Source organism: Enoplosus armatus, chromosome 22 (assembly GCF_043641665.1).
Source record: "Enoplosus armatus isolate fEnoArm2 chromosome 22, fEnoArm2.hap1, whole genome shotgun sequence".
In the NCBI taxonomy this organism is placed as follows: domain Eukaryota; kingdom Metazoa; phylum Chordata; class Actinopteri; order Centrarchiformes; family Enoplosidae; genus Enoplosus; species Enoplosus armatus.
Window position 1 is genome coordinate 16,355,777 of NC_092201.1, and position 26,044 is coordinate 16,381,820.

The window sequence follows — 26,044 nt, forward strand, 5'->3', positions numbered from 1 at the left end:
TCTTGCAAAGCAAATTATTATTACGGAGTGTCTATTTGCACCTGGGCACGAATAGTCGCACAGCAGCCATTCGCCTATTTACACCCGGCGGCGTGGGCGTCTTCCAAGGGTGACTATGCCACAAGTGTTGAGGGTGGTTATTGTCCACCACAGGGGGTGTTCAGCATCGGCCGCTGTGTTTTCTCTTTTCCGCAACCTAACCAATGGCTTTCTAACACCGGGTTAACGTTGGGGAAAAGTTTGGTTTAGGGTTTAGGCACCAAAACTACTTGGTTAGAACACCTGGGTGCAAATAGGGTTCAGGTCAGGCAACTTATTCAGCCATTTGGTCAGGAAAAATTCAGGGTCAGGGGTTAGGGCTAGGTTTTTTTAAACATCAGAGGGACAGATTTTTTGTGTGTTGAGGGCGCAGGGGACACTGTAACACTACCTCTCTACTGGGCAGACAGAAACTGATATTGATCTATTGATCTGTCGGGTGTCCTCATCTGGACCCAAGATGTCGCCACACATGGCGTACTTCAAACTCCTCTGGATTTACATCAGGTTTGGGAGCATACGAGTCAAAACGCACTCTCCTTGACTTGACCGAAGTCAATTAGCGGGGGCGACGGAAGGGACACCTTTAACAAACAGCTGTGACCCTGCTGGGTTTTTTTTACCCATTACAAATGCGCTTCCCCCCTGTAATGGGGAATCAAAATATATAACGTACATCACGTTTACTACGATAGAAGTTTCCTCAAGCTGACTGTATGATTTCACCACCAAAAAAAATCATCACTCGTGCTTTAGCGAGTACCGTATTCAGATTGGGGAACATCCCCAGCAGAAACCTGAGCCAGCTGCCTCGGCCCGTTTCATTTTGTGGCCCCCGGCAGATAGGTTGGACTCCTCTCTGCCAGATGGGAGGTCCTGCTACAGTTCAAGCCCCGCGTGGCCTCGTTTTTCTTTTTTTTTTTGGTGTGTGTGTGACCCACTTCATCTCCCCCTCCGTCCCTCATATCGGCAGATGGGACCTGGAGGCTTTAGCAGGTTGAAGGCAGGGGAGGGGTGTGTGTGTGTGTGTGGAGCGGGGGGGGGGGGGGGGGGGGGGGTTGTCTGACCACAGCCTGACCACCCTGTATCCACCACACACACCAGCTGCCTGTTATTTTACCTCCATAAAACACAATATGAATCACAGCAACTGGCATGTCAGTGTGTGTGTGTGTGTGTGTGTGTGTGTGTGTGTGTGTGATTTACGTAGCCGCGAACGGAATAATTACCTTCATCTAGAGGATGTTTAATTGATGCACGTCACACGCCAAAACACTTAACACTGCGCTGCCAACCCACTGAGGTGTCATGTACCAAGGAGGATGAATAAAATATAAGCAGTGATGACAAAATATTAAAGTTCACCCGGACTACAAAAACAAAACCATGTAGATGTCCTCTCTTTTTTTTCCAACTAGTGCAGTGGTTTCGTCACAGCGTCAGGTCATACAGGTGATCGCGTGACTTCGGGGGGGGGGTTGGAAACCACTGCTCCGGTGGTATCTAACCATCCAGACAGCTGTGGTTTTATATCTGAGAGTTATGCCTCCAATCTAGTTCTAAGGAGGTGAATGATGGAAGTGAATGGAGTCCGGCCGTAATACTGCCCAAAATGGACGCGGACAATGTACGATATCTCTGTTTCATTGTGATCCGCCTCTATAAAAATCAAACAATGGCACCATTTAAAGAAATATTTATTTCAGTCGCGCCAGCCGGACCTACAAAGGCTCTTCTGTGTTAACAAAATCACCTCATTAAAGTTATCGGAGGCCGTTTCTTGGGCTCTCATGCGTGGCGTTAGCTTGAAACGAACCGGAGGCAGATGAGCTCGTCACAGCACGGCGCCTCACCCCCACCCCCCGTCAAAGTTTAGCTGGCCTAATTCTGCCTCGCACAGGCCTGTCAGATCCATTTCTCCAGTAATAACCAATTAAAGAGCAGAAAACCTGGTGCTTTCCTCCTTTGAAGCTCTGTGGGATTTTGCCGTCAGACCCCCGCCGGGCCCGAGCAACCGCTTTTTTTCCCCGCGGCAATCCAGATTTCCCCCGAAAATACACCTTTTGCCCGCAAGCAGACTACAGGCACGGAATATTACAGCGTTTGTTGGTGCATGTACTACCACTGAGTAGTTAAAACCAACAAATCCTCCACCCTAACAGGTCGTGGGTCACTGACCTAGAAAATGGGGGAAGATAACAGTAACGGTCAAAAGAAACGGTTGTCCGACAGATGCTTTGTGTTATTGCCACTAAATAGGTAAGAGAACTGGCTTACTTATCCCACGTACTGTACTTAAGTTCAACTTTCAACTTTCTTTTTCCTGCTACTTTATACTACACACACGGATCCGCTCCGGGGAGGGGGGTTTCCCCGTGACTTTGGATCTCCACTGTGAATCCACTGACTGTTGTGAATCAAAGCCGACCAGAGCGGCCTTTTTAGTCCGGTTTACATACGACCCGGTCAGGATATACACCAGCAGAAAGATCCCTATAGTTAACAGGCTGGATCACTGCAGTGCAGCTCTGACATTGCACGACTCTGGTTGGTAATGACATCATCATACAGTGAGGTCGATTTTAACACCTCTCACCCACACACCCCCCACCCCACATAAGAAATGACAAGCCAGCCATCTGGGGGTCCTAAATCTCTCTCAAGGCTTTGGTAAAGGAGAGTAATGATGGATTGATTGCAGTGTTGTTGTGCCCCCCGCCCCCCACCCTTGACAATGACAGAAGTCCACCATCTTTCTCACCCCACAGAGGACAAAAAGGATGAGGTGCAGGGAGAGTGACGAGGACCAAAGCATTTCCCTGTATCCCACAGTCTTTCCCCCGGTGGGGGGGTGACGGTAAGTAGGGGGAAAACAGCAGATTGCCATGCAGTCAGTCGTCCGCCAGTTTGTCCACCAGGGACGTCAAGACCAACCGATCTCAACGACCACCAGCCTGATGTGATCGAACGCTCCCCTTGACGACCACATACGCGCCTGTGCATGTCGCATATCGAAATGCTTGAATTGTGATGGGACAATTTGCCCCAAGTGTCAGAAAACACCCCCCTCGTCTGGACCAAAGTGGTGGGCCGACCAATCAACATCGCCAGACGTCGCTAGAGTCGTGCCATTAACACAGCTAAAACATATATGGTGGCCAAGTCTGATGTGGGTATTCAGAGGCTGCATTCGAAGCCGCCTGCCGAGGCGAAATAAGTGACAGTTTACGTGACGTTAATGGCAAACCGCCGCCAGCGCTTTGCATTGTGGGACACAGTAGGCGAGGTAGAACGGTCCGATGCATGCTGGGGATTTTTTTTTTTTTCTCTGAAGCGGCAACATCCGGCTGTTTTTTGGCATGCTGCATATTTACGTCCTGTTTCCGAGCAACACTCAGCGCTAGCTTCTTCAAGCCCCAGTCTTCCCCCGACCCTTTCAAAAATGCATTCCCTTTAACCCAACTCCACCACGGGGGGGTGGCCAGCCTTTGAAGCTGTGCATCGAGGATTGCTGAAAGAAAAGGGGGGGGGGCGCGCCGCGAGATCTGCGACGAATGTGAACGCAGCCGCCTGTGGCCGACCGCCGGGCCGTTGAGGAGACGAGCATTTCACATCGCCCTCATTGCAGTTCCGGAGACGGCTTGGCACCGGCGGCGGCACCTCAGCAGAATTTAATTTGGATTAATAGAATGAATCTACTGTGTGACAGTCAGTGGGGACAGGCTGCTCCTCCACCTTTCCAGCCACAGAAAGCTGGAGGGATTAAAAAAAAAAAAAAATCTTGCTTGCTGAGTTCAGCTTTAAAGTTTAGTCAGTTATTCTCCTGGAGTGGCTGAAATTCCTCACTGCTTTTTGTTCATTGCGATTCGTGGTCCTCTTGGAGCTGCAAGGTTGTGACAGATTTTCTGTCTTTTTTTTTTTTTACGTCTTCATCTGAGGCCCGAGGGACCGCTGTCCGACCCTTTGTCGTGAACGGCACCTGTGTTACTGTCAGCAACTCGGGCCTCCCCGCTAACACAGTGGCTGTTATTCAAATATCCAGAGCAGCTATTTTATTTCATCCTGACGTGGGTCGACGGCAAGGCCTGCTGCTGCTTTTATGGCAACAAATTACTCACTGAACGCAGAGTGTTTCAGTAACCTTGGCGGGGCGGAGGTGCTGGTGAGTTTACAAAAGGCAAATCCCCCCCCCCCCCACAGTGCTGCATGTCTGACAGAGAGGAAGATTTCACTCCCACGCAATTTCACATCACTCGCGTCCAAAGAATGTTGCTTGTAGTTACAATATATCAACGGCCTGACTCAATTTTGGGAAGCCATCATCTCTTGCGCTGGAACTGCGTACCCTAACGTTGTGGAATTTTCAACATTCCAGCAAGCCAGTGCAAGCCACAGATGCCATTTCCACACACTCCCCTGGCCAGTCTCCCGAGTGTGTATGTGTGCGAGACAGCTGGAGCCAAGCTACCACAGCTCTGGGCAGTGCGCTAGCCCAGAACGGCATCACAGAGTTGACCCACATGCAGGACGACGGCCTACGGTTCATTTTACACTCTGGCGCTCTTTGATAACGCAGAGCGGAGTCGCGACCTTTCGACACAAGCGCCTCGGCAAGGTATCGGGACCGGCTGTGTTAACGTAGACCACTCTGTGGTCCCGGTCTTGTTGACGTTGATGCTCTGTTCCGGCTGACCTTCCCTGACTCTCGGCCGAAATTGAGCGAATCGCGACTGCTCGCCTTACACTCGCGTCGACTGAACACTGTCAGCCACAGCGGCTTCTTTGGTAATTTGAAATATCGTTCTTCATTTCGGTGACGCTTCGTCATCGCATTTCACGCGCTATACTTTCCCCTGCCTCACTTGTGGAGGTTTTCGTGCCGATTTAAAAGCCTCTGTCAGGTGGAATCGTGCTGTCGCTTGACGTTCACACGTGTTGACGGAAGCCAAATGACTGGTTTGACTGGGTATATAACAGCGTTTTCAGAGCATGGAAAGGTATCTGCTCAGTGGCTGACATGTAAATGGTTAGTTTATCCTCCCGTGTAACCTGTGCATTTTATATGCAATAACTGTTGGAGCTCATTTCATGTTGTTCAATCATAGCAGAGTAGGTCTCGTGAACGTTTCTTTAAGAATAACAAGAACTGACTCTAAAGTGACTCCGAGGGTTTCAAATCCGAGGGGATTCGGGTAACTTCAGGTTTAACCCTGGGGTTTTCAGGGTTATGACGGTGGTTCACTTCTTACCGGGGTGAATCGCCATGGCAACTTGCGCTGCACACCTAACCTTATGTTCGAGGGTGAACTCGCGTAAAAGCACCGCCCTGCTGACCAATCAGTTCTCTTGAACTCGTCACCAGTCATAGAAGAACCCGTGGAGGCGGGGTGCGGATCGCGAGAGGGTCTCTTGTGGGGGGGGGGGGGGGGGGGGCGGCGGCACAAGAGTGTTCAGGGACCAGCAAAGCCCTTATACCGTATATACTGTATACCGATATCACCCGACAACAAAGACTGCTTTAAGCGCTCCCAAGTCCGTTTGGGCCCATGTTTGCTGATTGGTCAGATGCTCGGCCAGGTGACGCGATGGCGCCACGTGTATATTTCAGGGGATCACCCAAATGTATTGCAGGTCAACCCCGTAGGGATGTCTGACGCCGCATTTTGTGACCACTAGATGTGGAGGCGCTTCACTCAAATAACCGCAAGCGTGAATCTCGCGGTGGAACGAGAGGAAGCATTATTAATACAATGGTTTTGGGGATATTTCAGTCTGGACCAGCCGGCATGGCCAAAAACAACAAGTGCAGTTAAGGAAGGGCCAGGAGTAACCGCAGTGAATTGTAGTGGAGCCTTTTCATCGCTGTGGAGATATCTTGCTCTCGACTGTCGGGGTAAAACTAAACGCTGCTCAACACTACCGCCATTGATTAACTGTGGCTGTTAAAACAGCTCAGTTATGACAGAAATATCACACAGAGGATGAACAGCGCATATGGAAGCCACCCGGGGGCTTGTGCCTACTTGCCCCCCCCCCCCCCCCCCCTGCATTCACAGAGCACCGCGGTGTAAAATAGCGGCGGAGAATCTAAACCACAGAGAGAAGATGGGAGGGTTACTCCACGTATTGATGGAATCGATTTTCAGGCCTGAATGGCCAAGTCCAATTATAGTACCCTTCGGCGGGGTGGGGGGGGGGGGGGGGAGAATCAACATTGCATGAGAAGGGAAAGACGGGAATTGGAAAGTAAAAAAGTGAATTCGTCAGCGAGAAAGGTTTTGGCCCTGTTTCTGAGATAAGGTCCACACTGTTTTGATTGGATTCATGCTGTCCATGTTTTTTTTTTTTTTGCTTACCCCCCCCACCCCCTTATATTGTCCCTGCCTTGATTCAAAGTCCCGTTTACGGCAAAATGAGGAAATCACTTGGAAGTATGAAATTTGCATCACATTTGAATAATGATGACAGCGTTACCCATACGTTGCTGCAGGCAGCCTGCCTCGTTTCCCTAACTCCTGTCTCCTCCGCGTCCCCTGACTCTTGTCCCCCCCCCCCCTCCTCCTATCCGACTTGTAAAAGAGGAGGGCTGGGTCCAGACCAGGCTTGAGTCTCCGCCTGGTGCTGACATAAGCCCTGAAATCCTGAGGAGGAGGAGGAGGAGCAGATCCTGGAGGCTGCTGGCAGATTTTGACACATAGTCTCTATCACAGTGGTTTAACCATTTGAGTGAGCTTATGTGCACATGTTCCTCCTGCCAACGTGTGTGTGTGCATGTATGTGTGTGTCCTCTGTAGGCCTGAAGCTAACAGCTTGTAATTTAGGGCTGCGCCCGACTAATTTGTCAAATCGGATTTGGCTGTTCGATGCGAATATTTGTAATATTCGTTCCTCTTTTCTTTTTCTTTTTTTTCCCCTCTCCATATAGACTATCAAGGAGTTCGGCGAGCCCTCGACGACCCCTAACGACGGATCAGAAATTTGCAAAAACATTTCTGTTGTTGTTGCCAGAGACGATATCGTGTTAAGTTGCTGCGGGTTGTAAATTCACCACTTGAAAGCCAAAAGGAATTAAAACAGGTACGTGTTGAGCTCGCCGCGCGCTACGCGTTTTAGCACTTTCTCACCACTGAAAGTGACTGAAAGCATAGCAACCGCGCGGCAGTTATTCCAGGGACTGATCGACCCCCCCCCCACCCCCCACCCCCACGTGGGCCCATGTAGCACTCATGATACACGACAGTTGCCAAAAAAAACAAAACCTCGTCACCTGTCAGTCCCTATGACTTCATATTTACGGCATGTGGTTCGTTCGGCCACTGTCAATCAAAGCTCAGGTGTGAAAGCACCCGTGTTGTGTGTGTTTGTGTACTTGAATGCGGGGAGCTGCATTCACATATAGGCATATACACACACACACACACACACACACACACAGAGAGAGAGAGAGAGAGAGAGAGACATCCATCATCAATGCTTGTCTACTTGACCACCTTTTCCCAGGTTCCGGCTCAAAACAGGCTCTCCGTGCACTTAATTAACACCACTGCCAACCCTGTTACTGTGCCTCCATCTGTACGGCTCCTCTAGGGTGTGGAGGGACGGGGGGGGCAATGTGTGTGTGTGTGTGTTTTTTAAATGAAATACTTTCTTACGCTTTTCTGGAGCATGCAATTTTCATTAATCAACTCACCGCGGCCTCAATTTGTCCCTTTGTTTCCGTCAGTGCCGGGGCTTTTTTTTTTTTTTAAAGAAAAAGGAAATGAGGGTGCGGCGTGATGATCCGAGCCCCAACGCACTGTGATGCCAGCTGCAGCTGTACGGGGGGGTGGGGGTGGGGGGGGGCTTCTACAAAAGCCACAAACTGATCTCAAGGCCAGGGCAGCCATGAATCCCAAAGGGATCCTCGACGGATCGCGTCCCGCTAAACCTCCGCGAAACCCCTCCAGCGACGCCGCCAGTCAGCCTTTGACGGCCCCGGCGGCATGGCCATGTACTAGTCTGTGTTTCGGCGGCCGTGGTGAGGAAGGCGACATCCAAGCTGACTGAAACACATGAAATACGAGAATTACTCACTGTTCTTGTTGGAGGTGTGAAAACAAACATAAAAGGAGGCACAATGGAGCATTCTCCGCAGTCTCAGAATGCCTCCAAATCTCGCCGAGCAAACGTGTGGCGCTCGCTTCGCTTCGCCGCCTAAAATTGGAACGCGGCTTTGTTGCCAAGGAAATCTTCGCACACGAGGAATTTGCCTTGGTGTTAACGGCCAACAAAACAAACAAAGTGCGAGAAAAGGAAACAAAAGTACTGTACAAGTCAAGAGTCATGAAAGTTAAAATATGGATTATGTTCTAAATGAAGGAATGTGCAGTGTTTAATATGAAGAGGATGGAATGTGTAAACTAAGAATGTTCACAGTACACAGAAAAGAGAATATATGCAATAAAGGACAACTGCTGTATGATACTGTGATGTGTTTTCTGCATTGCCCAACCTTTGTTCCATGTATCACCGGCTATGTGAAGGTACCGTATATGGAAATGCATATAAAAACCCATAAAAAACTCAGTTTTCTTACCACAAAAGAGAGCCAAGATAAGATCACAAAGAAGACTGATCGCTTCATTGGGCAAATGTAATAATAAAGATAAAAGGAGCATTATCACGGAATATTCCAGACGTCCCTTTCCCCAGCAACAGGTCCCAAGGTACTCCCAGGCCAGATGAGATCTCTCCAGCGTATTCTGGGCCTACCCCGAGGTCTCCTCCACCAGCTGGACTTCCGGCCCAGGAGAACCTCCAAAGGGAAGTTGCCCATCCCGATCAGGTGCCCTGAACGGACCTCCTCAACTGGCTCCTTCCAGCGCTAAGAGGCCGCCACTCTACTCCGAGCTTCCCTCCCCTGCTGAACACAGCCTGAGCCAGGGTTGAGGAATGGTTTGCAAGAACTTGCGTCCGAAGCCCTTTGCCCCGTCTGGGTTTTTTTTCTCTCTCCGAGGACGGCCACATCCAGATCCTCTGCCATCCTTTCACCACCACCACCACCACCACCAATGTCTAGACTCCATCGGGAGGTTATCCTATATTATATCACTACCCCCTTAAACTACGATGGCATCAGGGTGGGCTCTCATCGCCTTTCACATCTCATGTGTCAACAAAACATGCGCTCACTCATTCAAGTCTCTCCTGATTGAAATACATGCAGCGTGTATGTATTGTATACAATATACAATACACTCAATGTGGTCCACCTCTGTTATAAGAGATTGTCTGTGGAATGCCCTTGAACAGATAGATTCTGACCTCTCCGTAGAGGCTCTCACCTTTACATCTTCATGCTCATTGATGCTGTTTTCAGGGCTAATCTTCAGAACATCATTATTGACCTTCACGATACCACCTCGGCCAGCGCGAGCAGGCTGAAACACTTGCGATATCCATCTGACTGACCTTGCTGCTCAGGTGCAAACATCAGACAGCGCAGGATGTGGATAAACGTGTGGGTAACTCCTGCTAAGACTCGCCCGCAGGCCTGATACCAGACTAGACTGCGTTATTGATCCGTATTTGTGAAACCGAGGCCCGTGCACCTGGCTGGGCCCGGCGTGACGTCAATGCAACTGCAGCTGCTCTCGTGTGCCTGTTTCCTTCCTGCTGTTTGATATTCCCGTCCACGCCTCCTCCAGGGAGAGCCGCTGACAAAGACATCCGCATACTGAGGCGAGGCGAGGACGGAGCACCGCCGCACATCGCCCCGCACTGTAATTACCCTACCCAACTTTGGAATAGCAAATGAGTAATCAGTTGCGTGTTCGCAAAAAAAAAAAGGAAAAAAAGGCGTTTGGAAAGACAATCAGGCGCAGCAACGGCAGCAGCCGCGAACGGGTGGACGCACCAGAATTTCCAGCCCGATCCCAAAGAGGCTGCTGCGGCTCTGGCTCACCGAATTACGAGAGGAAATGTTCTTTCTAGCTCAGCCATGCCCCGGGGAACAAGCTGAAAACAGGCCTCCAGCAACTTCACTTTCCAGCGCACGAAGCTCTGAAAGTTGTGATTAAATCAATTCTCGCAGTTTGGTATGGAAGCCCCCCCCCCCCCTCTCTCTCTCAAAAAGTCGCCGGTGGCACCTACATCTCCAGTGGTCACTTCCAGCGTTACGCAGGGATTCAGTAAGGCCTAGTTAAGACGAAGAGAGGCTGGAGAGAGCATGAGAAACGGTAGCCGAGCCTTATGGGCTTAAAGAGGTACTTCAGTGATCTATTATTGCATTTTTGTGAAGAACATTGAAGGAATAAATGAATTAAATGGAGCAGCCCTTAGTCAGTAAGGGCTATATTTGTACTCGCGCTGCATGCAGAGAATTCCTTCTGGTGGTTGCCCCAGTGTCTGGACCTCATTTGGGCTCCTCATGCCGTATTAACACAATCTCATGCCCGCTGCCAGGAAGTGGGATTCAATTAGCGCAGCAGCATGGCGGAGCTTGCCCAATCAAATGGCACCCCCCCCCCCCCCTCCCCCTTTCCATGACCATCAGTTCAGGTGAGCGGAATTAATGAGGAGAAGCAGGCATTCTGGGAACTGAGGACCTGGACCCGGAGTTAGCCAATTCAAAAGCATAACGCGATGGGCCAGAGGCGTTTTTATCCGTGGAGGAAGCCAAGTCCCTCCGCAGATGTAAACGGCACATGTGACGGGGGAACCTTTTAGCAAGTCTGTACTACTGCAACGCTACTTCCACAATGACCACAGTTGTGAGCAGCTTTTCAGGGGAAAAAAAAAAATTGCAAAATCATTTGTTGGTGATTAAACGACATTTCGTTTGTACGCGCAATATGTTATTTCTGTAGTGGAGGTGACTAGCCAAGGGGTTTAGAGAGGGGACCGAGGACACGATCCCTCACCGGCTTCCCACTCGCAAGCTCGGAGTTGTGGTGCCGCGAAAGGATTCCGCTGCTGCGCGCCACCTGAGGGGGCTTTGTTTACCCTGAAAGTTGATAGCCACGATGTTGCTCCTCGGAGACGAGTGCAGCGCCCCCTCATCAAGCTAATTATCCAGTGGCAGAGGGGGAGGGGGGCACCTGTATGAGAGACAACCCCCCCCCCTCCTTATTTGATCCTCTTGACTAGAAGAAAAGTATTCGGACGTTTCTTCCCGAGGCTGGCCGCTCTACAAAGGCGTTATCTCTGCGTTCCATCTGAGCGGGAACCTGTTGGCTGTTTTTTTATCATTAGTTAGCTGCAAAGTCTAGACTATTTATTAATAAGTTCTAAAATAGTTTTGCTGTTATGCCTACAGTATGTTCTATACAGCGGTCTCATCGCCGGAGGATTCAACGTGTGTCACTGTGCCTCATGTTCTGTTGTTGTTTGTGCTGCTATTGCACATATGTGAACCCTTTCTTAGTGTGATAGGCCTATTGGCAATCTAAATACTAAAGATTACATTTAGAATGAAATGAAATGGAAACACGCAGCAGTTCGAGTCCGGCCGAGTGTTTCCCAAACATTTTTCTGGCCACTGGATGCCTCCCTGGACACGTACTTCACGCTAGTATCAAAAAGAGCCAAGTTGAATTTAATTGGAATAACATTAACAAGCGATTAACTACGTGTTTAGAATGTAGAGAAATGCAAGCTCAAGGGATAGTTTGACGTTTTCGGAAACCAGAGCTTGAGCCTTTATCCCCCCCCCCCCAGATGAATCAGTCGTTTTGACTTGTCCCGGCGGGAAAAGCTCAGGTGTGACTAACAACTCTGACAGTGGCTCTATTCCAGCACATTATTACCATGAAGTAATGAGTTATGCTATTAGTGACACCAGTGTTTAACAGGCCACATATCTGCTGTGGAAAAGGTCTGTTTAACAAAGTCTGTCACTGTTGCTGCCGACTCCAGCGTGCACCTGTGCTCCGTCGCCGTGGCTACAGCTACAGCTCGACGTTGTTACATCACTACAAAGCCGTACTACACGGAGGTCACCGCGTGTCCCCCATCTGTCTCATGTTGCCAAGGGGGGGGGGAGATGGGAGGCGAGGCGAGGCGAGGCGAGGGAGCGGTCCTGAACACTGCGGGGCAGCGAGGCGCTTGTAACAAGAGCCACAAGCCGACCTGACACCCAAAGACACTGACACCACTTGGCACAAGTCAAATTCCCACCCACTCCCACACTCACGCACCGACACAAACATCCCTGTGTGTGTGTGTGTGTGTGTGTGTGTGTGTGTCAGCATCGTCACTACAGCAACAAATCCCCCACCCCACCCCCCCTGGTTAAACGTGAAACAAGCTTGTGGGAACTATTTGCCATCTAACGCTGCGGTTCATCTGTGCAGCCTCCTACGGCCGTGCTCTTAAAGAAGAAATCTCATCAGGCAAATGGCTCTTGAAAGCACTCCACCGAGTCAGGACCCACAGTGGCTGGTTTTGACCTCTTGTTGATTTTCCATCAAGCCCAACAGGAGTAATGGAGAGCTCCTCATCCCTCTGGGGAGACTGTTACGTGATCGATATGCATTTGGTTTTGCATGCTGATTGTCGAACGCGATAGCGAGCCGGCTCCCAGCGTTGGCCCCCATGAGGCCGGTCTCAATCTCATAAACGCCCGACATGACGGCGTTGAATTCCTTCGCACATTTATAACAAAAAGAGGCAACGCGTAAATGATTGGGAACAATGCAACGGCGATGTAATTCAAAGTTTGAAAGATTAAAACGAAGGAGGGGAGCGGCCGATTAGAGGGAAAATGGCGCGCTCCGCGGAGACATTATGTTCAATCGCCGCTACATAAATGTCTACTGGTGTTCTTGTGTTTCTCAAAACTGAATATACTGGACCTGTTTACTCCTCGATTATGCTTGGGGAAAAAAAACAAACAAAAACAGACAAACCATGGCGTGATGTCCCGCACGAACGGCAACATTAATTGTTACATCACAAGGGAAAGAAGAAGTAATATTTATATTTATCTCGGAAAGTGGATAAGGTAAGATGTCCCTGCTAAAGGGAGCGCTGTATTGGCAGTTTAACACCCGCGATGTCACCGCCATTTAGAAAATACGGAGGGTCTAATGTGTCCTCGTGGCCCACTGTGCCATGAAATATTAAATGTCGGCCTCAACTACCCCTTGCGTTGAAATACAATTAGACTCGCATCTTCGAATTGATAGAGATTAGGGTTAAGTGTGTGCGGGCAGTGCACTACCGTACACTTGAGTCATCCGTCGCCATGGGGCTTTCAACCGTATTCTTACGGTCTTCATGGAGTTTAGAGTTTATTCGGTCGTCACGGAGACGGCTCTGTCATGGAAGTTGTTGTCTTTTTTCTTTTTGGTTTGTATTTTTGCATTTAATAATTTTATATATATTATAGCATTTATTTTATCGTCATGCTACTTTCATTCATTTCAATGTGGTATTTTAAGTTGAAAGGTATGGCAGTCTATGGCTGCCAATATTCAAATAAAAGAATTGATTGAACTTTTTTTTTTTTTTTTAATCACTGTGAATTCCATCCCGCTTTTGAATGTTTTAATGTTTAATTCAATTCTCAATTGACAAACACGTTTTACATGCACTCCATGATGGTAATGAAATTGAATGTGGGATTGACTGATTGATTCAAAGTGGCGGACAATGTGCAATGTTCGGTTGAAAAATGGAATTGCCGGCATTCACTAAGAGTTATGTCCCGATTTTAATGTTTCCAATGAAGATAAACATATATAAGAAACATACAAATAATATAACTTTGACCATGAATAAGGCCATTTTTCATTTCCATCAGAGACGAAAAATGTTTTCAAGGGCAAAAGTGGAGGATTCAATTCACTTGCAGCTTGAAAACAAAAAAGTCTGTTTCACTTGTTAAAAGTGTGCGTCGGACACTGAAGTTTGCACAAGTCCAATTTCAATGTGGCACACACAACAATGCATACACAAATGGAAAGTGATGGAAGGAATCCATTTTAATATTGGCAGTCATAGACCTCCACAGGAGGCGACCCTCCGGATGTGTGACGTTTGGTGAGCCAAACGGAGGTGAAAGAAAGAGCAATGACAATATCATTAGAGAAAATGAAACATTAGGAAGCCCTTCCTGTAGGCTAAAACATGCTTTATTGGAGAAATCGCATGTTTACGAACCATAATGGAAAACCATATTCAGATTATTGATTCTATTCACGCCAATTTAAATTGGTGCCATGTTTACTGTAATTGCCTTGATCCCTGCTTGATGTTTGATATTCTATCTTGAAAAAGTGCGGTGTAGCAGTCTCCGCTTCCTTTATCTCACCCTACACACCTGACTGCATCGCTCCGAGCCACAGCCATCTGCAGAGATAAAAAGATTATAAAAAAAAAGAAGCAGAGCAGTCGAGCCGAGACGGCCAAATTTCCTCACCACCTTGATGATATAACTTTCTTAATCTATTCTGACAATAAAGAGGCCGCATGAGGAGCTGAGTTTACAGGGGTGTGTGTGGGGGGGGGGGGGGGGGGGGGGGGTAGAGCTGAAAGCTAAACAAAATAGATCAATTCTCAAGTCATTTTAATGTCCTGGATACTTTCTAAGGCTTGAATGCGTTTATCCTGATTGTTCTGATGTTCTGAGGTATTCAACTCTGGTTGAAAAATATACTCTGCAATAATGTTTTAGACAATAGTGTTCTTCCACGTCCATAAAAAAAAGAAAATGTTTTTCCCATTTTGCTGTGAAAAGACTTGACTGACCCTCCACAGAGCACTGACTTGACAACCCCATCAAACACCCTCGGGGATGAAGTGGAACGCCAACTGAGAGCCGGGCCTTATCACCCAACGTCAGTGTTGGACCTCGCTAATGCTCTTATGGCTTGATGGGAGCAACTCCCTGCGGCCATGGTTCAACATCTGGTGGAAGGCCTGAAACCAGAGGAGTGGAGGCTGTTAGAGCAGCACGTCCATGCCCGTGGTGTCTGGAACCACGCGTTCAGCTATCACTCTTATGCCCACAAATTTGATCCAGCACTGGAGAAAGGTCTGGCAGAACCAAGCACCAACCCAATGCCCAAGCCAATGCAGTGCCTTAATATACCTGCATTCTTTCTAGTGGCCAGTTGCCAAAAGAAATCCGATTGTATAGAAGTCGATGAGAAAATGACCCCACTTCCCACTTGATTTACTACCTCAATAATGACTTTATGGTCTCAATCGCTAGTTTCAAGTCTTCTTTAATACAGCATGACGTTCATTTAGTAATTTATGATCCCATTTAGAGTAAAATAAACAGGTATGCTTTAGGGCATGGCTACCTTGAGATTGACCACGGCAACCTGTCAATCAGGATAGAGGCGTCCGGTTGCACTAAAAGACACTCTGAGGAGTCGGGCTAACCCTACTTTGCACGGCGTGGCCAGGAGCCAGGTGCAGTCAGGTTGCCGGTTCAGGTAGGCGTGCATATTGTCTTTGTTATTGTTACTCAAGGTCTACCTATGAGTTTTTTACTGTACCATCTGACGGATGGCTTCGCCGGTCTGTCCTGAAACAATACTCTACCAAGTATGGAACTTCTGTCCCGTGACACGTTCCATGCTCAACTTGCGTGATGACAACTGAGCAACCTCCATCCACCGATCAAGGCCAAAGGGTGCAGATCCACGCTCCAGAGGGTAGCATGGGGACCTTGTGTTCAGCTTCAAACCACTATTTCCAAGGTCAAACATGAACTTGAATTAGTTTACAAGAGAGTCTACATGTCATTTTTCCATTTAAACAGGACCTGAGAACTGTCATTGTTTTATACAGCAGTAATAGTAACAGTAGCGGTAGTAGACGGCTTTATCTTTAACTAAGCCCCGTAAGTTTGTAACTTCAACAAAAGGCAGTTTCTGCTGCGGCCTAGGAGTGTGTGTGTGTGTGTGTGTGTGTGATGGGGATTAAGAGGAAGGAACTGCAAGGAAAGATGTTTAGGGCTTACATCATTTGTTTACAGGCATTTGGCAGAGTCACTATATGTCTTTTATATATAAATATATATCTATATAGCAATTGGCATATACTCTGAGACGAAGGTGTGTGCCCAGTCTGTGTCTGCTGTGGTCTCCTGGAGGAGCTTTTTGGCCAAGTCTGGGAAAAAAGAACCCTGATACTGGAGACTACAAAGCTATACCAGGAAGCTTGCATTCCAAACTGGGTTCAGGGTCTGGGCTGTTGGCAGGAAGGGGGGTCCCAAGAAGAGATGCTACGGAGTTGGGATCCTTTTACTGGGGACTAAAAGTACACTACACTCTAAACACTGCTACGCTACTTTGACGCCACGCTCCATTAGGTTGCCTAAGACGGCATAAACAGACAGGGGAAAACTGTCATAACATGAGTCCGAACAGATTTTATGCAGCCGGTTTTCATCTACACTCGAAAACGAGATCATCGGCTTTCACCAGGTGTGAATAAAAGCCCGACTAGTGTTCCGCAGGCGCGATCCCGCCCGTGCTACTTGTGCAGAAAGTGAGGGCCGGGAAGTTTGGGACCGCCACCTAGACGCCTAGAACCAACTGTATTTACATCCGGACCTCCTTCCAAATTAGATTAAAACGAAACCTCTCCAGTCCGCGTTTCAGGCTTTAGGAAACTGCAAGATTGCCGTCGTTTAAAGGGAAACGCCGAGTCTGTGTCTGTTAATGTGTGATTGAACCGAATAGACAAAGAACTCTTCGGCGAATTGAGGCGACAAAAAGAGCGAGAGAAACTGCGGACTCCGAGTAATGGAATGAGGAAGATAAGGGAGACAAAGCAGCACGTTTTGGGCTCGGGAGGAAGCGTTCACTGTCTGCTGTCGTCTGCGTGCGTTTTCTGCATCTGCCGGGGTGGGGAGGGGGGGGGGGGGGGTCCTGGTGAGGTGGAGGTAGCAGACAGACCTCTTGTGGGGATCCTCCAGTGCCGTCTCTGCGTTCCCCCGAACATCGGTACCGTCTGAGCGGGTATCATCCGCCGCGGGTCCCGCCCCATCTAAATAGTGCATTTTGATCTTCTTGGTTAACAGTTAACATTCGGTCAACGAGGGTCGGCTATCGAAATGATTAAATCCAAAATTTAGCATCCCTGATTACCATGGATGAGACTGCACTGCACTGCAAAAGATGGCTTTGATTTTATTCCACACATAGCAAGGGATAATCCCTCGGATCAGCTCTGCAGAAATGTTTTTTTTTTTTTTTCCTCAATTCAAATTTCACTTCAAACCGCAGATGTTACGCAAGGTATATATTTTTTGTGTGTGTGCGCGTTTGTTTTATGTACGTCCGGCAAATTGCACCAGCAGGGGAGTGGCTGGCATTTACTCCCCTTCTCGCCGTCCCCTCTGACTCGCGCCCAGGCGGACGGCTGAGGACGGCGTCGGCGAGGGAGCGTCGTCTCCTCTTTCCGTGCCTGTCGTCATCCGGAGCGGGGTGGGGGGGGGTCTTTGTTGCCTCACCCTCCCTCGCCCTGATCCCCCCCCCCCCACCCCCCACTCCCGCCTCGCCTTCAGCTCGCCCGCCGGCTCGGTCTGCCTCGACAACATCTGTCAAACAGCCATCGCACCATCGCCATGACAACGCAAACCAGTGGGTTGATGCCGGGTGCGTTTTCTTCATTGTTCGGAAGGCAGATGATGATGAGGATGATGATGGTGATGATGATGGTGCTCTCATTCAGTCCCTCCGGTGTTAATCGGTGGGTGCAAATTAGCGATGTCGGGTTTGTGGGGAGTGTGAGAGCGGAGAGAGCACACAAAGCTAAGACAACTGCCGCCTTTCACTCCACACCCAGCCTGGATGCTCCACTTGCGCAATAATGGCCCCTTTGAAGGACATAATTCTTGTATTGTCCGGCGGTCCCGAGCGCTAAAGAGGCCTTTCTTGTGAGGGAGGCAGCTGTGGCCACAGAGCTCCCTTCATCTGCTCTCCCTCCTCACAGGCAGCCAGTCTTTTGGCAGGCAGAATAAGGATCTGATTGATGCGGGCTTCTTCCTACAGGCCCGCGGCGCTCTCTTGACTTGATAAGCCATTGATTAAACGGGCCAGAGGAAGACGAGGCGCCGCCGGAGAGAGAGAGAGAGAGAGAGAGCCGCCTTCTAAAGAATGGAATTGCCCACTGATGCGAAAATCAAACGCGGCTTTCGTCCCAGGCGCTTCAGGAAGTCTCAGCAGTGTTTCAGACCTGTGCCCTTTGAATTGCGTGGTACTGCGCTATGGTTAGTCATTAGGGCGTTATTGGGGTTAAAGGGTTCCAAGCAAACGGTTTGTTGTTTTAAGGGGTCAAAAGCAAAAAGGGTTCGGTTAACATTTCTATAGAGGTTGGCCACCCGTTTTTTTCTACGACCGAGACGAGGCGAAACCGACGTCACTGCACAATAGCCGCGGCTTAACCTTCGCGCAACATCGTCGGCGGAAAAAATCGAAGCCCGTCTTTAATGTTGCTGACGAAAGACACGCTAATCAAACGGACTGGACTTCGGGGTCAAGTGCGCACTCTGATCCGGGCCCAGGTGCCTGGTGTGAAAGCCCCCCTCAGAGTCGTCCGTTAATCCCTAACCTGCAGGTCTTCTTCGGACATCTTTGGCCCGAAATAATAACGCCGGCCTCAGTTCTGTCACGTTTGAATCGTTTAAACTGCTCAGGTCAGGTATGTGTATATGTTGCTGCCATTCATTTCATTTCCAAATAGCAGCCTTTGTAATGGAAGACGTGACCAAATTTAGGACTGCGCTTGATCCTTATTAACCTCTTCCTGGCACCCACTCCAGTTCACACAACAACAAAAAAACTACAAGACTACAATAGCCCCCTCGGCGGAGCGGCGGACTGCCAGCCACGAGTCCGGGACACCTTCGTCTCCATGGAGATGCCACACTGCCGTGACACTGCCAGGCAGTGTGGGTCAAAGCGCCGAAGTGAAGTCACTAAAGCTAAAAGGGGTGACGCGCTGTGTGTGTGTGTGTGTGTCACCACCCACGGCTTGCGTGACAACTCCGCGTGCCGGAGTCATTCAAACGGAATCTTACGCGTAAACCCACGTCACTCAGGACACATTCACCCGCCAACACGTTGAGAAAGCACTTCCCAACCCCACATTAAAGCCTGCGTTTCAGCACTTGTCTCTTGTCTCGTTAATCTGACGATTAACCGTTCAAAAAAACCCCACTGACTTCCAGGCGAGGGAACCGAAAGTGTTTTTTAACATTTCCGTGTGTTAGGACTCATTCCTGCGGCACTCCATTATGTATATTGTGTATGTTATGTTAGTGTGCGCGTGCAGGAACTGTAAATGGTGGCTGTCCCGAGGCTGCACATGCTCTGTGTTGTGTGTGTGTGTGTGTGTGTGTGTGTGTGTGTGTGTGTGTGCTGCCGTGGCTGGTCTGTGGGAGAGAGCATGAGGTCATCAAACATTGATGTTGGCTGTGTGGCTGTGTGGAAACAAAATCACATCCTGCCTCTCCTCCTTCCCCCTCGCCTCCTCCTCCTCCTCCTCCTCCTCCTCTCCTTCTCTCTGACTCTCCCCCATCTCCTTTGCCTGTGGTCACGGGAGTCGAGCTGACTTCACGATGAGTAAGTCGCCCAGCGGGAGCCGCTCGCTGGCTCTGGCCTTTTCAAACGGCCGCGGTGAAAACCCAAACGGGAATCAGCCATTCTAAGCTGCCGTCATCGTTTTCCTTTTTTCCGTCAGAGGACTTTCTCGTGTCGCTAAATGACCATGATATACTGTGCGTGCTCTGTTTTGGAGCGACTGAGCTGAGCGGCGACGGAAACGCATCATGCGAACGGTGTACAACACCGTATTCTACAGTACATTCACGTATGAATCCATTCCTTGCAGGTTGGCTGACGGGAAATGTGCATGGCGGCCATTCCAAGCAAGAGCTCCTTTAGCAAATAAATTGCTTTTCTCTCCCCCCCCCCGTCTGTCCTGTCAGACGTCAAAAGAATTGATTCTGAATGGAATCATGAAACCAAGAATCAGAATCGAATCAGAATCGAATCGCGAGAGTCCACAAGCGTCACCAGGACCAGTAACGCGAGACATGTAAATAAATATACAGTTGCCCTTTCAGATGGAAAGGAACTCGAATTACTGACTACACTAGTGCGTCCTCCGCACGAAGCCATATTCCAAGAATGAAAAACCTCCGGCGACAACTGAAAGAAGGTCATTCGCTTGCAGGCACACGTTATGCTAATGCTTCGTGAAACATAGCGATCAAGATATTCTTCTGTCACCTCACAAACATGGAAATTACAGACTGAAACTGAATCCACGTCTGATCTGGTCCCATATTGTAGAGAGTGAGATCTCCATGTCCTTGTTGGATTATAAAGCAGGTCCGGGTGCTGTATAAATACTGGGAAAGGATCAAAACACCCCGTATTCAGAAACCTTTAAAACGAGCCGTTAGGACTTCCGTAAGGTTGTGATGTCACAACTGTACAGTCAGCGCACTCGCCCCCCCCCCCCCCCCCCCCGCCAGCAGGTCATCTGCTCCACCCACCAAGTACAGGGACGCTCATCCACCTGCTCAGTCTGTCTGAGTTATTGGAGCGCTCTGCTCAGGAACTACTCTTCAGGTGTTTGGAGGTTGTTCAGTTTGTCTCAAACGGCTTGTTTCAGACAGAGGGGAGGGGGGAGGGGGACTGAGGGGCTGCAGAAAGGGCCAGGAGAAGACAAATAAGGACTTTTTTCAACTGTGAATCATTCAAAGCTGCTCTAGTGGAGTCCCAGAATAAAAATATGCATCTGGAATGAGCACGATATGGGGCCTTTAAAACACCACTCGGGACATCTGAGTGATCCTGAAATGAAAAGTTGCCTGACGCTTACGATGAGTTTCATTTTGTCCAATTTTTGCCTCACCAGTAGATCACCAGTAGTTACTGGACAACGCAAATGGCGGCTCCGCCTTCAGATCCCACTCAGCTATGCGTGCTTGGCTTTTGTCAGAGGGGGAGCCACGCTGCTCCCGGTGCCCGAGTAGCATTACGATATGAAACGGTTTGCATCAAATGACGGAGTGGAATACATTCCAGGTGACACGCAAGAAGTGAGACGTTTTAATTGCATTACGTGACAGTCAAGCGCACTTGGCGTTACTCTCTGCCGAAAAGAAGTCACATTTGGGTGGATGGCATCACCGATCCCTGGCGAACACGCAGCCTGGAACGTATTGTGTCTGTGTTTCATTAGTCTCGGGGTGTAAATGGCTGCAGCAGCAGCAGCAGCTAGCAGGCAATCAGTCAGTCTCCTCGGCCGGGCTGCAGACTGCACGGCACTAATGGGCAAGGAGTGCTGCCACATGCGTCTGAATAATTTAACTGTTTCTAGGAAGGCGAGAGAACCCCCTGTGTCTGCTGCAACAAACCACCTCGCGCGTAAATAGCCTATCTCCAACACAAGATGGCTCCGGATTCATCTGGAGCCATCTTAAAAAAGGTAGAGCGCAATGCAAAGATGACCCCTCCAGCAGAAGGAGATATGCCTTCCTGTCTCCTGAGTGGGCGTGGCCGCCTGCCCCCCTGCCGCCTCGCGCCTCATCTTGGCTTGAGGCCGCGCTAGCCTCGTTGCAAGCGTCCGAACGCGGCCCAGTTCTCCGGCCCCGAGTCGCCTTGTGGGCAATGGAGGCGCCGGGTCGTTTTTTTTTCCCCCACGCTGCCCGTCGCAAGTCTGCTTCACAAATACAAAGCTGAAAAATGTCACTGTAATTGCACCCCGAGGACGAACGATCTGCTCCTAACCCACTCCCACTAATAATCATCCACCAGCCAGTCAAACTACAAGTGAAAGCAGCCGCCCCAGCCCGCCCGCCCGCCCTCCACCACTTCCATGAGTCTATTTGATGAGCATCTTTGCCAGCGGGGTCATTGGCAGGAAACCCGTGGGGCACCTTTAGCCTCCCGCAGTGTCTAATTTAGCCCTCCCCATGATAGGGGGGCCCTTGGGGAGCGAGGTAATCCAATCCGGGGCCTCTCTCTCCCTGCTCTTTGTGCTTGGACGGGACTGTGAATGTCTTGATTAGGACCTGAAAGGCCTTTTCCTCACAGAGCGACAACAGATGGCGCAAGATGAGGACCCCCCCCCCCCCCACCCCACCCTCCTCCTCCTCTCTGTGTAATCCTCCCCTCTCTGACATCTCCACAGCCATCCTTGACTTCCCTCCATTCTTTTTTTTTTTTTTTTTTTTTTTTTCTCTTTCCTCTCATCCTCTGGTCCCGAACCACGTTGTCGCCTGACGCCTTTTGCTGCTGCTGTTTCATCTCAACCTTTCTCTCTCCGGGAGGTTTTTCCTTGTGACAGAACACAGAACAGAGAGAGAATGAGAGTCAGGGAGCTGCTTCCCGCAGCCAGGAGGTCACATATCGTGCCGCGGAATCAGAAACCGAGCTGCAGACGTACGCCAACTGCTCGGATTATCAACATGACTTGTATGGCGAATGAACACCAACAATTATGCTGCTAGTATGGCAGTGACCTATTTAGACGAAAGGCCGCACAACCCCCCCCCACCCCCCACCCCATGTCAACTCCAGTATATGCCCGGATCCTATCCCTTTTTGATTCTCACAGTAACGGTTAATCAGGACTTCCACGGTAGCATTATCATATCATTCATGTTCACAAATATATGTAATTAAGTAGTATATATATAGAAGCCATTAAGCAAATTAAGAAAACATACAAAAACACATGCAAAGCAATTAAAAAAAAAAAAGAAATGCAAATACAAAAACGCGGCTTGGACGCACTTATTGCTGCCACGGTTTGTGACTCATGAAGCGTATCATCGGTTTATTCAACTATTTCATTCAATCGGGGTCAAATGTTTGTGTGTGTGTTTTTTTTTTTTATGGGCACCACGGTGTGTTTCCCCACTTTCAAATTGAAGTGGGTGCACAAATCTAATTTCTGCTTTTGAGATTTTCTTCAGATTTGTTGGGGACTTTTCCTCACCTCGCAGGACCTTGCAGAGCAAGGAAATCAGACATCTTAATACATTTTTGTTTGTAAAAGAAGTGACTTTTAGTTTGCTATTTGCTAACTATCAATATTTGCTCATTCCCAGGAGATTCTGTTCCTCAAATATTCCATATTTATTTATTTATATTCCCTATCCAAAAGGGAAGCGGGATTGATCTGTGTACAGAGATACGCTGCTTTTGGATTATAATTAATTCCTGACATATAACAACAATTTATCATGTTTATTTCTATGAAAACAGCATTATCTCATTAAAATGGACAGAGAAGTGAGTCATCGTGGGTTTCGGAAATGCGGCTTATAATTGCACAAATGTTTTCTCGCCATTTTACAAGGTCAAGTTAGTGGATGTAGATACAGAAATCATCCGGTATGTATGCCGGTGATTTGACTTTGGGGATTAAAATGGAATAAAAGTGAAACAGCATGTGGGGGAAGGCTTTGCTCTGACCTTTGACCTCGTGAAATCCTTAAAAAAATGAGAATTATGTTCTTTCGACAACAGACGTTAACAGCAGACAGCGAAAGCTGCTGCAAGGAGTGAGTGAATACAATGTCATACTGGATTTACATTAAACATGACCCCCGTCGACTAACACGGCCGTGGCCAGGATTTTAGAAACAAAAAGCAATATCTCTACAAATGTTTAATCTCTCAGACCTTTTCATTAAGTAGAGGTAGCAGGAGAAGTAGCAGTAGCAGCAGCAGCAGTAGTAGTAGTAGTAGTAGTAGTAGTAGCAGTTGAGGTAGCAGTAGTGGTAGCAGTTAAAGTAGCAGTAGCAGTAAAAGTAGTGGTAGCGGTAGCAGGTGAAGTAGTGGTTGCGGTAGAAGTTGAAGTAGCAGTAGCAGTAAAAGTAGTGGTAGTGGTAGCAGGTGAAGTAGCAGTAGTGGTAGCGGTAGCAGTTGAAGTAGTAGTAGTAGTAGTAGTAGTAGTAGTAGTGGTAGCAGTAGCTGATACAGCAGTAGCAATGGTTGTAATAGCAGCCGAGGTAGCAGTAGAAGCAGTGGTAGCAGAAGCAGTAGCAGTAAAAGTAATGGTAGCGGTAGCAGTAGAAGTAGTGGTTGCGGTAGAAGTTGAAGTAGCAGTAGCAGTAAAAGTAGTGGTAGCGGTAGCAGGTGAAGTAGCAGTAGCAGTAAAAGTAGTGGTAGCAGGTGAAGTAGCAGTAGCAGTAAAAGTAGTGGTAGCGGTAGCAGTTGAAGTAGTAGTAGTAGCAGTAGTAGTAGTGGTAGCAGTAGCTGATACAGCAGTAGCAATGGTTGTAATAGCAGTCGAGGAAGCAGTAGCAGTAGAAGCAGTGGTAGCGGTAGAAGTTGAAGTAGCAGTAGCAGTAAAAGTAGTGGTAGCGGTAGCAGGTGAAGTAACAGTAGCAGTAAAAGTGGTGGTAGCAGTAGCAGGTGAAGTAGCAGTAGTGGTAGCAGTAGCTGATACAGCAGTAGCAATGGTTGTAATAGCAGTCGAGGTAGCAGTAGCAGTAGAAGCAGTGGTAGCGGAAGCAGTAGCAGTAAAAGTAATGGTAGCGGTAGCAGTTGAAGTAGCAGCAGCAGCAGTCGTAGTAGTAGTGGTGGCAGCAGTAGCTGAGCGGTAGTACAGCAGCACTGGCAATGGTAGTAGAAGTAGTAGTAGAAGTAGTAACAAGAGTAGTAGAGGCAATAGTATGTCGACACATTTCTTATATGCTGTGACTGAAGTTGCAAACGTTGAGGGTGCCATCAAATGATGCGCCATAGGTCTGCCAGTCCCGTTCTTCAAAGTACAGCTTGCATCCCTAATTGAATACCGCAGCATGCGATGTTCAGTCGGGTGCAAGTACTCTCATCAGCCATACTTATTCATCATTGGCAGTGATTATTGACTATTGGCTTTTCATCTACACATGCGAAAGTGGCTGCCAAACTTTTTAAACTAAAGCACCGAGGGGTCAGAAGCAGGAAGTAGAAGCAGTAGGAGTAGCAGTAGTGGTAGCATTGGCAGTTGGCTGCTGGATGTCACCAAATGCCGATCCAGCAGCCGTACTACCAGTGAGCTCACACGCTACTGTACGTGTAGAGCACACCGAGAACAAACCCACGCTGCACTTATCCATGCCGGCGGAGCTGAGCGCCGGGATAGATCAGGCCCTCCTCTATGGGGGCATTCATCTGATCACTGAGCACACTGACTTGCGGGCTGCCCATTACTGCAGATGGTAGGGACGCACAGCTGAAGCGCGCAAGCATTCAGAGAGCGCACACACCATCTCCTCTTCCAGCTTGGACTCGGACCAGTGAACCCCCATTGGAAAGCTCAGCCTCCCAGTCTTTTGTGACACACACAGCATACCTGTATGGCATTAGCAACAACGGCGGAAACTTGCATTTTGAGTTTTGTCACGATTTTCACGACTTTCCACTGTTGGCCACGAATCATCTCTCTGGAAGCGGGAAGTGTGCCCTATTGTTAGAGCAACTTTTGCATTCTCAAGCGCTCGAGCAACAAGTTCTCATCGTGTTTCATGGACCACTGGATTAAATATTTGTTGTAGAAAATGTAAAAAAAACAAAAAAAAAAACACCCATAGGTATTCAGAGTACAGTGATATCAGACACCAAAAAGCATCAAGTCTTTAAATTTTGTGAACCTGCAACCTGCACATGCCCCCGTTTAGGGTCATGCTTTTTAACCTGCCGCTGAGGCCCTGTCTTGAAAATGAGCCTGTGTCAAAATCGACTTTTAAAAAGGTCCCATATTGTAGAAAGTGAGATGTCCATGTCTTGTTTGGTTATGCAGCAGGTCTGGGTGCTGTATAAATACTTCTAAATACTGTATAAATTCAGACACTGCGCCTTTTTAAACGAGCCGTCAGGACTTCCTGTAAGGTTGTGATGTCACAGCTATACAGTGCCACACCGCCCCGCCCCCCCCCCCCCCCCCCGCCCCTCCTCAGCAGGTCATCTGCTCCACCCACCAAGTACAGGGACGCTCATCCACCCGCTCAGTCTCTCTTAAGTTATTGGAGCGCTCTGCTCAGGAACTACTCTTC

At 48.8% G+C, this 26,044-nt stretch overlaps 1 protein-coding gene across 1 annotated transcript in view; it reads right to left on the reverse strand.

Annotated features, from left to right (window-relative positions):
• The window catches only part of tmem178bb (transmembrane protein 178Bb), a 66,103-nt gene that overhangs the window by 38,713 nt on the left and 1,346 nt on the right, over positions 1–26,044 (reverse strand). The window lies entirely within an intron of this gene.